The sequence below is a fragment of the Atheta coriaria genome, unplaced genomic scaffold (assembly GCF_025399875.1).
Source record: "Atheta coriaria isolate IRGN ID8LTWV9N9 unplaced genomic scaffold, Caltech_Dcor_3.1 hic_scaffold_9_pilon, whole genome shotgun sequence".
Taxonomy (NCBI): domain Eukaryota; kingdom Metazoa; phylum Arthropoda; class Insecta; order Coleoptera; family Staphylinidae; genus Dalotia; species Dalotia coriaria.
In genome coordinates, this window is record NW_027045451.1 from 12,007,404 (window position 1) to 12,020,210 (window position 12,807).

At 32.0% G+C, this 12,807-nt stretch overlaps 1 long non-coding RNA gene across 1 annotated transcript in view; it reads left to right on the top strand.

Moving 5' to 3' along the window:
* Nucleotides 1-9,432: 9,432 nt before the first annotated feature.
* LOC135799441 (uncharacterized) overlaps nt 9,433-12,807 on the top strand; it is a 42,247-nt gene continuing 38,872 nt past the window's right edge. Inside the window, exon 1 of the long non-coding RNA XR_010550004.1 lies at nt 9,433-9,571. This is a non-coding gene — a long non-coding RNA (uncharacterized lncRNA). The remainder of the gene's footprint in view (nt 9,572-12,807) is intronic.

Here is a 12,807-nt window from a genome sequence, read left to right on the forward strand (position 1 = left end):
TGATTGAATCTCAATTCAATCATAGTTATAGTTAAATAGTTGAATCCAAGATGACGCGCTGAAATGCATTATTAGCAATTCTTTATATAATTAATTTCTTTAAAATAAAATTGCGAAACATTTTTATTAAACACTACCGGGACAAAATCGCGGGCAAAACTAGTATTTTAATAAAATCATTGAAAAACTGAAATTCTCTGCAAAACTTTTACAAAAATCATATTTTTCCATTAGTATTGAGTACTATCACTTCAATTATGCACCAATAAAGTACTTAAAGTATGACTTAAGTCACTCATATTGTCTTAAGCCATAGACACACCTTCTATATAGATGAGAATGTAAAATGTGAATCGTAAATTGAGAAAATAACAAAATTAGAAACCAAATCAAATCAAATCAATTTTTGTTCCGAATCGAAACGAAATTATTGAGATGCTTGAACGTACATACTCATAATCATAGTCTTGGCCTCTTCGACTCAACCGGAGACGTGTAGACGTCTTAAAAGTCACATTAGTTTTAACCAACTTAAGCCGCCTTTAACTTGAAACAATCCTAATATCCTAATATCCCAAATCACCTCGTCCAGCATGAAAAACGATTCGAAATTGTTTGAGAACCGAACGCGCGCGTTTAGCAGCATTGAACATAATTTCAACTAATAATGGTTTACAACAACATCGACGCAAGCAGAAGAAGAAAAAGAAAACATTTAAATCGAAGCATAACTGAATTACCTACTCGTAACTCGAAACATTATAACAACAACAACGTGCTGGCAGTGGACGGCATCGATTGGTCGATTTACATTTTACATTTTTCACGCGGCGGCAAAGCAAGCTGTCGAAATGAAAGCTCATAAGCTCATAATGTTATCCCCCGCGTCTTTTACACGCACAGGACGCGAGGCAGGTGATCACAGCGTCATGACTTTATATAAAATACAATCAATGCGAAATGCTGAGTGTTGCAATAATTAAATTTTTAAAGAAGATTCAAGTTTTGGTAAAATAAATAATAAAAACTTTATGTTTTGTTATAAAAATGTCAAATTATGGGTTAATAATGATTATTAACTTGTAGACTTTGAAGAAATATAATGTTTGATATTTAATTGTCAAATAACTTGTGTTGTAGTCTATTATCCGCTAGATGGCGACACATTTAAACGCAACATTTCAGTTTAATGAGTAATTTTGCCATTTTTGGCTAGAAAAACAATTAAAAATGCATATTTGCATATTAAAAGTGAATATTTTAAGAAATGGAATAAAATAATGATTGTGGTAATATAATAAAAACCAAGTTAGGTTATACATTCACGTAATTAACCTCAATTTATCACAACATATTATAATTATCAAGAAAACTTAAAAAAAAACTTATTTTTCTTTAATTTTTGAAAAAAAGTATATTTGCTAGTTAAAAATAGTAATAGTAGTATTTAGGTATGTCTGTAGATGGCGTCACTTTATTTAATACCTAACCAAACTTCTTTTTCTTCTAAATTTCACATTGATTTCCTTTTATTGCTTTTTTTTTCAAAAAGCAAACTACATTCTTTTCTCATTACGTTGATTATTCGGCCTATTCAACCTATTAAGCTTATTATTCTTATTATTCCTTCGCGTGTCTCCATGGCGCGTGTTCCTCACCATGTCCGAGATGTAAAACTTCACAGCGGCGTGTCTCTACAGTTAATAAAGCGTCGCACCGCCGTCTGCAGACGCTCCGAATCGAACATATTCAAACAATGATTTAATAAACAAGAAGTAGGTAACGAGCAACAGCCGAACAAGCGCACAACTCGTATGTACACGTACATAGTGTGTATAGGCTTTACATGTACTCATAGATTTTGCGAATCTAAATCTGTAGTACTAGTATGTAATGGATTTCGGTTTTAATCGAACGTCGAATCATATGAGCGGCGTGGAAGAATAAAAGTAAAAACCAAAGTGGAGAAAAAACATAATGAGAACACACATCGCGTTTAACTGTAATCTCTGTACGGTGTGCTGTGGACGCACACACGTGGTTTTAGTTTTAAGATTTAAGATGTAAGATGTAAGGTGCTTTTGGCTGACACAAATAACCCAATATCTATCTAATCATGATAATAATGAAATGCTTGGTACACTTTTGTTAACAATAAGTTGTGGTGTTTTTTTCATTGTTATGCGGTGATTGGTTTTACATGATTTGAAATTTTCGGCAAATAATGAATTGCAAGTTTAAAGTGAGTCGAAATTTAAAAAATTGTATTAGGTATTACATATAAATACAGGGTAATAACTTTATTATGAGTATAATAGTTAAAATCCTTAAAAATTTTGTTTTGTTCGCAGTTTCTGGAAAATTACTCAATAACTAAACTTGATACAAGAATTATTCAAGAAGTAGTCTATTCTGCATTAAATTTTTTATTTAATTGTGTAAAATATTTATTTATTCATAAAATAGTTTGAAAGTAAAAAGCAAAAGAAAATTATTATTGGTGTTTTTAATTTTTCAGGAATTTTGTGTAATAACTTATAATCTCTTAATTTTTTTAATGAAATACAAAAATATTTAAATGTAGAATTTGATACCGAATTGATTAGTACTAAATATGTAATATTTTGGTCAATATTATTAAAGATACAGAGCGATTTAAGAACAAAAATTTGAAATAAAAAGAAAATATTGAATACTTTTTTATTTTATACTAATTTTAAGGCACATAACGCACTAATAATATTAATTTATATTAATTATTTAATTTTCACGTAAATTCTAGAACTAACCATATACAACATGCATTTGTTTATAAATCATATTAGAAGTAATAAGTAACAGAAAAGTAATTAAAGTATTTTTCTATTATTTTCCTTATAAAATTAAAATCCGAATTGTTTCAGATTTGAATTTCACAAATATTTCCTCTGCATTATCCTGTATATAATATACTCACATATTATGAAGTTAATAAAAAAATAAATTTAACGCCAAATTTTGAGCCTCACATGATTATTAGTGAAACGAACGCAATTTTCGTTCGATTACGCATTTCAATTGGCGAGCATAGTACGACTACAATCCACACCATTTTATTCACATGCCTTAATCGATTTTTTCTCCATCTTCGCTTGTTAGACCCACCGAATAACAACAACTATCCGGCGCGTGTATAGTTTGGTTGAAATTTACATCGAAATCGTTTTCCACCCGGATAGATTCGGCCGAACGTTCTGGACCGATCAATCAAAAATAAATTCAAATTTATTCCAAGTCAAGCGTTCAAAACTGTAAACACATGAATAACATTTGGTATGAAAAATATTTATAATTCTTTTAAGTCGTCGAAGTATCTAAACTTTGGTGTATAACATACGTAAATTAAGTTTTTAGAAGCATTTCCTTATTTTTTTGTATAATGGGTAATCTACGTTGTTTTTGTTTTGTTTTCTACAGGCAACCTATTCTATAATATAAAATGAATCGAAAAATTTGTTGGTAAGCGCATAATTCAACAACGCCAAGCCCAATTTGATAAATTCTTTATTTAAAATGTTCGTCCAAGTCCAAGGATGGTTTTTTACGGTGAAAAAAATTCGAATAATTTCCGGGATAACCCTAAAGACAGCCCTTTTCTATAGGATAAAAGTTGGCATTGAGATTCAATCATAGTTATAGTTAAATAGTTGAATCCGAGATGGCGCGCTGAAGTGCATTACTAGCAATTCTTTATATAATTAATTCCTTTAAAATAAAATTGCAAATCATATTGAAAGAATTGGCACATACTATGTCTAGAACAAGAGAGTAAAATTGAATTACATTTTTATTAAACACTACCGAGACGAAATCGCGGGCAAAACAAGTTTACAATAAATATAAACTTCAAAAGAGCATTGTGTGTTGCCTAAATAACACAAATACTTCAAGATTAATTTTTTTCTAGTTTTGTTTCAATTTCACTTTATAAAAAATGATCTGCAATATTTAAACATCTAACTTCTACACAATGAATGTTATTCGTTTATTGTTAGGTTATTATTGCCATTAAAGTGACAAATTTGTAAAGATGTTTTCACACATTTTACGAGCGCGATATTTATGAATGTGACGCTACAACTATTCTAACACACTATTCATTTCTGTAAAAACTGTGTGGGCAGTTGCGACGACCTGAAAAAAAGGTGTGTGCACCGCTATAATTCATAAACTTATATCGCTAATAAAAAAATACAAAGAAATACGAAATAAAAAATTATACAGTCGACCTATCTAAACAGTGATTTCTCAACAAATTTTCATCGAAAATTTATGCTAATATCAACAAAAAACACCTTTGACAGTCAAATGGATTAATAGATAAGTAATTACAATGTGCATTAACACTTCTTGACACTTTTTCGTATTTCACATCTTGACATCATGCATTCCACTGACAAAGAGCTGCAGACTTTTTTATTTCACGACTGTGACACTCAACAACAATTAATTCACATTGAAGATGCGAGATTGTGTCGTTCGAAAGTATGACACAACAAGTTAATTGACTCGTGCGCCTCCTGCGAGAAATCTACATGCAGAAGAGATAAATTTTAATTTCTGAACACTTTTTAAATAAACAGAAATAAGTCAGTGTTCAATGTGAAAACATTAAGCATGTTTATGAAAATTCTTGTCGACTCATTGCCGCAGTACATTGAACATCTCGTACTACATTTGAAGTTGAGTTAAAATTACACGTTGAAACAAAACAAGCGAATGATTGCCGGGGAATTGAAGATGATGTACGATAAGAAGTCGAATAAATTGTTCGCTTGTGTTTTTTTAATGTTACTTTAACAAACATTTTAATCGATTACTTGTTTAGTGCGTGCTTGGATTACTTAGAAAATGGAACATGTATGATTGCAGTTATTCAGCACATTTTACACTTTATCTACACTTTAATTTAGTTTACACTTTTATCCGCTAGATGGCAATAAGTTAAATGTCATATTTGAAGAATTATCAATTGAAAGTGAGGTTATAAGTTATTTTTCTATACAAAAACAAGTAAAATGATAGTTATAACAAAAAAATAATAAAATAATGTTTTTTGTTTACTCTTCTTGTCGATAGCTGGCAGTATGTAAAAATGTAATTTTTATTGAATCAACAGTTGAAAAATGAGGTTGTTATAAATTGTATTTGACTACAAAAATACAATAAAAATGAAAATTACAATATATTAACCTCAATTAATCCAAAAAACCAAGTTTAGAAGTTTCTGCCGCGACTTCGTCCCGGTAGTGTTTAATAAAAATGTAATTCGTTTTTACTCTCTTGTTCTAGACATAGTATGTGTCAATTCTATCAATAAGATTCTCAATTTTATTTTAAAGAAATTAATTCTATAAAGAATTGCTAATAATGCACTTCAACGCGCCATCTCGGATTCAACTATTTAACTATAACTATGATTGAATCTCAATGCTAACTTTTATCCTATAGAAAAGGGCTGTCTAGGGTTTCCCCGGCAATTATTCAAATTTTTCCCGCCTTAAAAACAATTCTTGGACTTTAACAAACATTCTAAAAAAAGAATAGGCCAAATTTGTCTAAACATTGTTGAGTTATGCGCTTACCACCAGATTTTGCGATTCATTTTTATATTATAGATTAGCAAAAAATTAAAAAACAAAAAATTAACTTCTCATAACCCTAAAACTATTTTTTCTACTTTTATAATAAAAAAATATTCACCCCGATAAAACGTATTTTATTCATGTATAAAAATTTGTCTTTAACTCAATGGGGGTTAACACTAATTGGCTGATTTTGATTTTCTCTACAGTTCACATTTTTCACAAAAGCCTCCCCCAGGAGTCCTGTTTGCCCTGCGGGTGTCATCGCCCGCCCATCGCGGCGGGCATTTACAAATCCAGCACTCAATCGTACTACTTCACCCGTAAATAAAGTCACCCCAGCGTGCCGAACGCATTGCCCGGCTAATAAAACATTTCCGTGCGTTTCACACGTGCTGCAATGTGTAATTATCGCACAGCACACCTCGCACACCTTTCCGGGCCCGGTCGCCACCCGGTTTCTAATAAGTTTTCACGCGTCGACGCCCCGGCAAACAACTTCGTTGATTCACTCGGATTTATACTCTGATTTACTTACATATTTCAACTGTCGACCGCCCGACGAACCAATCAAATCAATTTGATTGCATAACTGTAGTTTTATTATTGTATTAGGTATTGTTAATTGATTTATTAATGGGCTTTTATTTTAGTGTGCGCGATGTCAGAAGAGGAAATATAAAAAATTAATTACGTGCTAATTAAATCAATTTAAATACATTTAAATACTCGGAATTATTAAAAGGCATTTGTTTACGTTTAAATGATTTAAATCAGAGGATACTGAGTTAAAAAAAAATCAAGGAAATGTAATTTCGATTTTATTGCAATCGAAATAATGTTTAATTTATTTATAACTGCAAAGATATGAATAATGCGTAGAGTATTTTTGTTGTTATCAGTAAAATTCAGTGAAAGCAATAAAATTAACTACCTACTTAAACATAGCTAAGTTAATAACCGCGAATTTTTGATTAAATTAACTTAATACGAGTAAAAGTACTTATAAACTATGGTGGTTTAATTTACAATTTGATAATTTACTATATACTATATACTATATACTATATTGACTATATACTATATATGTATTAACAAATCGTGAAAAATATTCTTTTATATCTATAATATAAAAATGAATTGCAAAATCTGTTGGTAAGCGCATAACTCAACAACGCCTGGATCAATTTGGCCTATTCTTTTTTTAAAATGTTCATTAAAGTCCAAGGATGGTTTTTACGATGAGAAAAAATCAAATAATTGCTGGAAAAACCCTAAAAACAGCCCTTTTTATAGGATAAAAAGTTGGCATTGAGATTCAATCATAGTTATAGTTAAATAGTTGAATCCGAGATGGCGCGTTGAAGTGCATTATTAGCAATTCTTTATATAATTAATTTCATTAAAATAAAATTGCAAATCTTATTGATATAGGTACCTAATTGACACATACTATGTCTAGAACAAGAGGGTAAAAATGAATTACATTTTTATTAAACACTACCGGGACATAGTCGCGGGTATAAGCTAGTTTTATTATATTTTCATTTTATTATTTCTGTTTCTTCAAATAAAACCCCTAAATAACAAAAATTTGCATTTTAGTCTGATTAAAACCAAAATCTAAAACAAAATCATTCAAAGGTTTTAAATTTAACTTTTTGCTTTTAATGACTTTTAACTCATATAAAAAGTAATCATGAAGTATACAGTTGAATGCTTGATTTTATTGTCATACGACATTCGGCAGCAGGAAATTTTGACGATTTTACGACGTTTTCGGAGAATTTGTTTGGAAATACTCGAATGTGCGTAATTGACGTGCGGCGTGCGCGTGTAGCAATGTAAACGACGACCTGATCAGACTCGACTTTCGTGCTACCGACGAACACGACGCAGGAAACTATCCGTCGGATAATATCAAGATTCACGTAAATCTATCACTACCAGTCTGTATTTCTGTCTGCTTTCATCGTCACGAATACACAAAAAACTCCCAAAATAAATCACACATTAAAGTTTAGGCAAGTACAAGTATTTGCATTATCGCGTTTGGCATCTACATCGTTAGAGAATTTCAGAAATTTTGTTAAACGAAAAAACAAATTAATAAGCCAATGTAAAAAAACGTTTTGGACAGGTATAAATGTGTGAAAAAGAAGAGGTGCAGTGCTAATTTATATTAATTTAATTATAAAATTGTAGATTTTGAAAAAATAAGGAATTTTTGGGTCATTTTGAGGTTAGAAATATAAACTGTCAAATATATACTCTTCCGCCATCTAGCGGACAATTAGACAAATGCATAAAAATAGAAAAACTTTGTTTTTTATAAAAAACTAAGCAAATTTATGCAATTAAATGAATTATTTTATTAATAATCCATTTTTACATAAACCATTATCAATATTAAAACAAGTTTTGTCCAAAATACGTTTTCCACGTTAAATATTCACTTTTGGGATGTTGAGACACGAAAGTAACCCTCCACTGTAACCTACAGGAACTTGAACGATGATAAAGCCATTCAATAGTAAACGACCGAACATTACCGACTTATCTCGCCCAGTACTCGCTTGGAACTCCTGCGTCCTTACAAAAACCGCCCCCTTACAACCTGAAAACTTGACACTTTCACGTAAAAAGCTCAAAATGATAGAATTTCCGTTCTATAGCAGCCGCCACTTCGACCTTCCTTCAACACTTTCTTGTCGACTTCTTCTGGTCAAAAATGTTCGCATGCAATGATAAAATGTGAAAAATTCGCTCTATTTCACTAAAAAACCTTGCTATCAGTAAATTTTTAGTCTCGAATCAATATTTTCTATAGAAATATTTTCTTTGTATAGACTACAACGTGACGTAATGTTTTTCTTGAAATTTTTTTCGCTTTCTACATGAGAATGAGACATGACAGTGTGTAATTAACCAACATGGCCGCCATAGTTATCCACAATAAATTAAACGCTCTAACATTGTTAGCGCTGCGTTAATAATATTAATGACTCTTGGTTTAAAATTAAAAACACAACTCATCGTTTTGCCGCGGTGGGTGTGTCTTTTGCCGCGTTAGCACTTTAAACATTCGATCATTTTTTTGTTTGAAAAGTTTAAAGGTCACATAATTAGGTAGCCATTTTTCTTTTTTACAATAACACAATGCTGAATTTATCAATAGATCTTCGAATGTTTTGCGGTGTTTGTTGTGGTGAGTCATTTTGTGTAATTAATGTTTCACGTCGATTTAACAGTAATATCTCAGCTGGCAATAATTAATTAAACAATTCTATTAAATAAAATACTTCAAGTTTTTTAAACAAAGCAAAGAATATAATAACGAAACACTTGAAAATTCAAGTTTATTATTTTTGTATTAGTTAAATGGAGTTAATTAAAAAGTATTGTTTGGTAAATTACAATATAAATAAATAATTTTTATTGTAATATGTGTGGTAGCGACCTCTTTGTTTGGATATTGTAGTAGTAAAAGATAAAGCTGCGGTCGACAATAAAGCCGAGAGGTAAACCTTGTAAGCATGTAAAGCTTCTTATAATCACCGTGAGAGGACACTACGGATACATAAACCAAATTTTAAAATAATTTTAATATTTTCTTCTTTTAAAACAATGTAATTATATTAAATAAACATATCTAAAATTGAATAAATAATTAAATTTAATAAATACTGAAACTTTGCGTTGTTTATATACATTTTTGTAAACTTTATTTGAAATAGTTTAGTTAAAAGCCCCTAGAGGGCAGAGCGATGCTCAAAAGTTTGCACCTTATCTTTATTATCGGTTGTGTCTACGCAGCGACAGTTGCACATTTTAGTTCGCCGTGTTTTCGCGTTATGAACAAATTGTGAGATGTGTAGTGAAGTTGGAGGACTCACCCAAGAGTTATTGTAGTCCGGCACGCTGGATTGCAACGCGGTCACTCCTCGGTAAGACATCGCAATTTTTCTCAAAGCGTTTTGATTCGCAAGCGACAATCGAACGATTTTCGACGCTTTAGTAACAAGCCCCCTCGTGAATGTCGTGTGTTAGTGTTGTTGTTCACTTACCTGAAACAAAACCACCACCCAAATGAACAAAATATTACAATTATTTACTGTAACAAAAGATCGCGCTTAAGCGGAGAGCAAATTACAGGTTACGGAAATTTTTGGCTCGTCCGAAAAATTCCTCGGAAATTTTTCGCTAATTATATAGCAGGCGGGCGTGTTTTTTTTTCATATATTTTTATTTTTATTTTCGCCGCGATAGCGTATAATAAACGCATATTTGTACGCAAAGCGTGCGGCGCACGACGTGCGTTTACGTTTGTTGTTGTCGTTTTTTTTTTGCTTGTTTGGTTCGAGTCGTTTTTGTTTCGGCGTTTGCGGGCACGAGCGTCACGAAGACGACGCGCGCCTCACGTACCGCGGCATCCAACACGCGCTACGTACTTAACTTTTCTCGAATCAACTCGAGTCTTCTTCAGTTTTAACTCGCAATGCGATAAGCATGCGTGTACAAGCAGTACAAGTAGATTCATGCGTCTGCTCGCGCTCGCGCGTGCATAAAGGCCTCGACCCACGAAACAATTATATCAACTTGCATCTACATTCTACGTGCAGCTAGAGAGCTGGAGTTATTGATGATATGGCACGCGTTCGCTGGAAAATGAGTTAATGTCTGGTGTTTCCAACTAAGGACTCTAAGATGCAAGCCAACACATACTTAAAACAGATAAAAATGCAAGAAGAGTTACGCCAAGCATAAAGGATTTTGCATTTACTTAAATGTTTAATACTAAAGTGTTTGCTTAAAAAGTAAATTGTAGATGAGTAGCAATTTTGGCCAAAGTTTATTTATTAGTTTGCTATTTTTAAACATTTATGTCAATTTGGTTGCCTACAATAAACGAATGCACATAATCGGATCAGTTTACGGGTTAATGCACCAGTGGTAGCGCCGCGAACTAATAATTCAACGCACGCGACACCAGTGGCGGCTGTGGTTACTAGTCAGAGTGCAAATTTGACAATCCCCAGCAAAAAGTTCATGTTCAACTGTGAAAAGTGTTTGTTTGTTCTTTCAACGAACTACAATTGACAGCAACATTTATACCAGAACATATATATGAACCCGTAAGTTTAAATCTTCTTTGTTTTTCTTTTATTGGTGCGCAAAAATAAACTCAACCGGCTATATAGCAGTGAAATTCAAATGCGTTTCCTATATTTTACTGCATACATAACCTAAAAACAATCCGAACTTTTTCAAACCTGACGCTAAAATTATTATTCTTCTCGTGCATTAACAAAAAGTAATTATTACTAATTAAAAGTATTGCATTTCATGATTTTAATGAAAATTAATTTTGTAAATATCGTAATTTGATAGTGCTGTTATGATTATAAATTCATTTAATGCGAAATTTTATCTAAATTATGAATAAATGCAGATTTAAGTATTTTATCAGCAGTAAAAATAATAAAACTATAAATATTACAGCACTTTTAAATAAAATAACATTGAATCATGCACCGGCGCATGTAAATTTTATTTATACATTTTCATATAAATACGAACGCATAATAAAACAACAATTTTGATAATAAAATATCAAAATTTGATTAATATTAATACACAGTTTGCATACGCACAGTTTAAAAATGATTAAGAGGCGTTTTCGAAAGCACCCAAAATTAGCTACTGTTTTTTTCACGTGATACGCGCACATTCCACACACATCACACGCGCGTCGTGAGCCAGTTTAGTTAATTTTCGGCGGGCCGTCCTCATCCGGCGTTCAGTTACAAAAGCACATCTTCAAACCGTGCACGACCACGACTTAATGAAAGAAGATGCAGAGGCATGCTGCTGCGTCCACAGCATGTAACATGTAATGTGCGCTAAGCAAACGGGAGGCTTCTGGTATTTATTAATAACCCCCTGTAAGGTAACGTCCGCGCTGCTGGACGCACTAACCGTGAATTAAGCGCGCAACACGTACGTAACTCCTCGTACGAGACGCGCCCGTGCCGTACCCTGGCATTAACCTACCAAAAATTACTCCGAACGCATGTGGAAAGACGGTAGCGGTGAGCAAGTAGTGAAGTAGCCAAGGAGGTTATTAGCTGGATGAAGTGGTCGCCGAGTTGTGGAGGAAAGTAATAGTGGGTAATGACGAGTCATAAATTTGTTGTTGATACAATTTGTGGCTGTGGGTTTCATTGATATTCGGACGTGATTTGTTACTAAGTATTCAAGGCACTTGTTACGCAAACCTTCAATTTAGGCGGTGGGTAATCCGGTGAGATTGAAAGTTGTTGCTGCATATCTTCATTGCAGATGTTTTACTTCCTTTCATTTCATAATATTATGATTTATCCATTTTTGATGTCTTTTTCATGGAACTAGTTATTATTCTTGAAAGTTTTGAAATAATAATTAATTTGATTTCAGATAGCTTTGTATTTTTTATATTATGATTATGAATCACTGTGGAGTCAAAATATAAATGATTTAATTTGTTTTGAGCTCAAACTATTTGAAACAAGCTCCCGATAGTGTTTAATAAAAAATAGCCGAAAATCCACACAATATCTGTGAGAAAATTGTGTTTTATGTGAATACTAGCTCTTGCTCGCGACTTCGTCCCGGTAGTGTTTAATAAAAATGTAATTTGTTTTTACTCTCTTGTTCTAGACATAGTATGGGACAATTCTATCAATAAGATTCGCAACTTTATTTAAAAGAAATAAATTAGACAAAGTATTGCTAATAATGCACTTCAGCACTCCATCTCGGATTCAACTATTTAACTATAACTATGATTGCATCTCAATGCCAACTTTTATCCTATAGAAAAGGGTTGTCTTTAGGGCTTTTCCGGCAATTATTCGATTTTTCCTCGGGGTAAAAACCATCCTTGGACTTTAACGAACATTTCAAATAAAGAATTGGCCAAATTGATCAAAATGTTGTTGAGTTATGCACTTACCAACAGATTTTACGATTCATTTTTATATTATAAATGTAAACAATCGTGTAGAATTTCATAAATATTAATACTTTTTGCTAATTCACATTCAATTTCGAATTTTTTGAGCTTATATGAATGAATTCCCTCGGGTTATAATATTTTTGTAACTTTTTAAATTCATCTGTTAAAATGAATTCAAAAAGACAC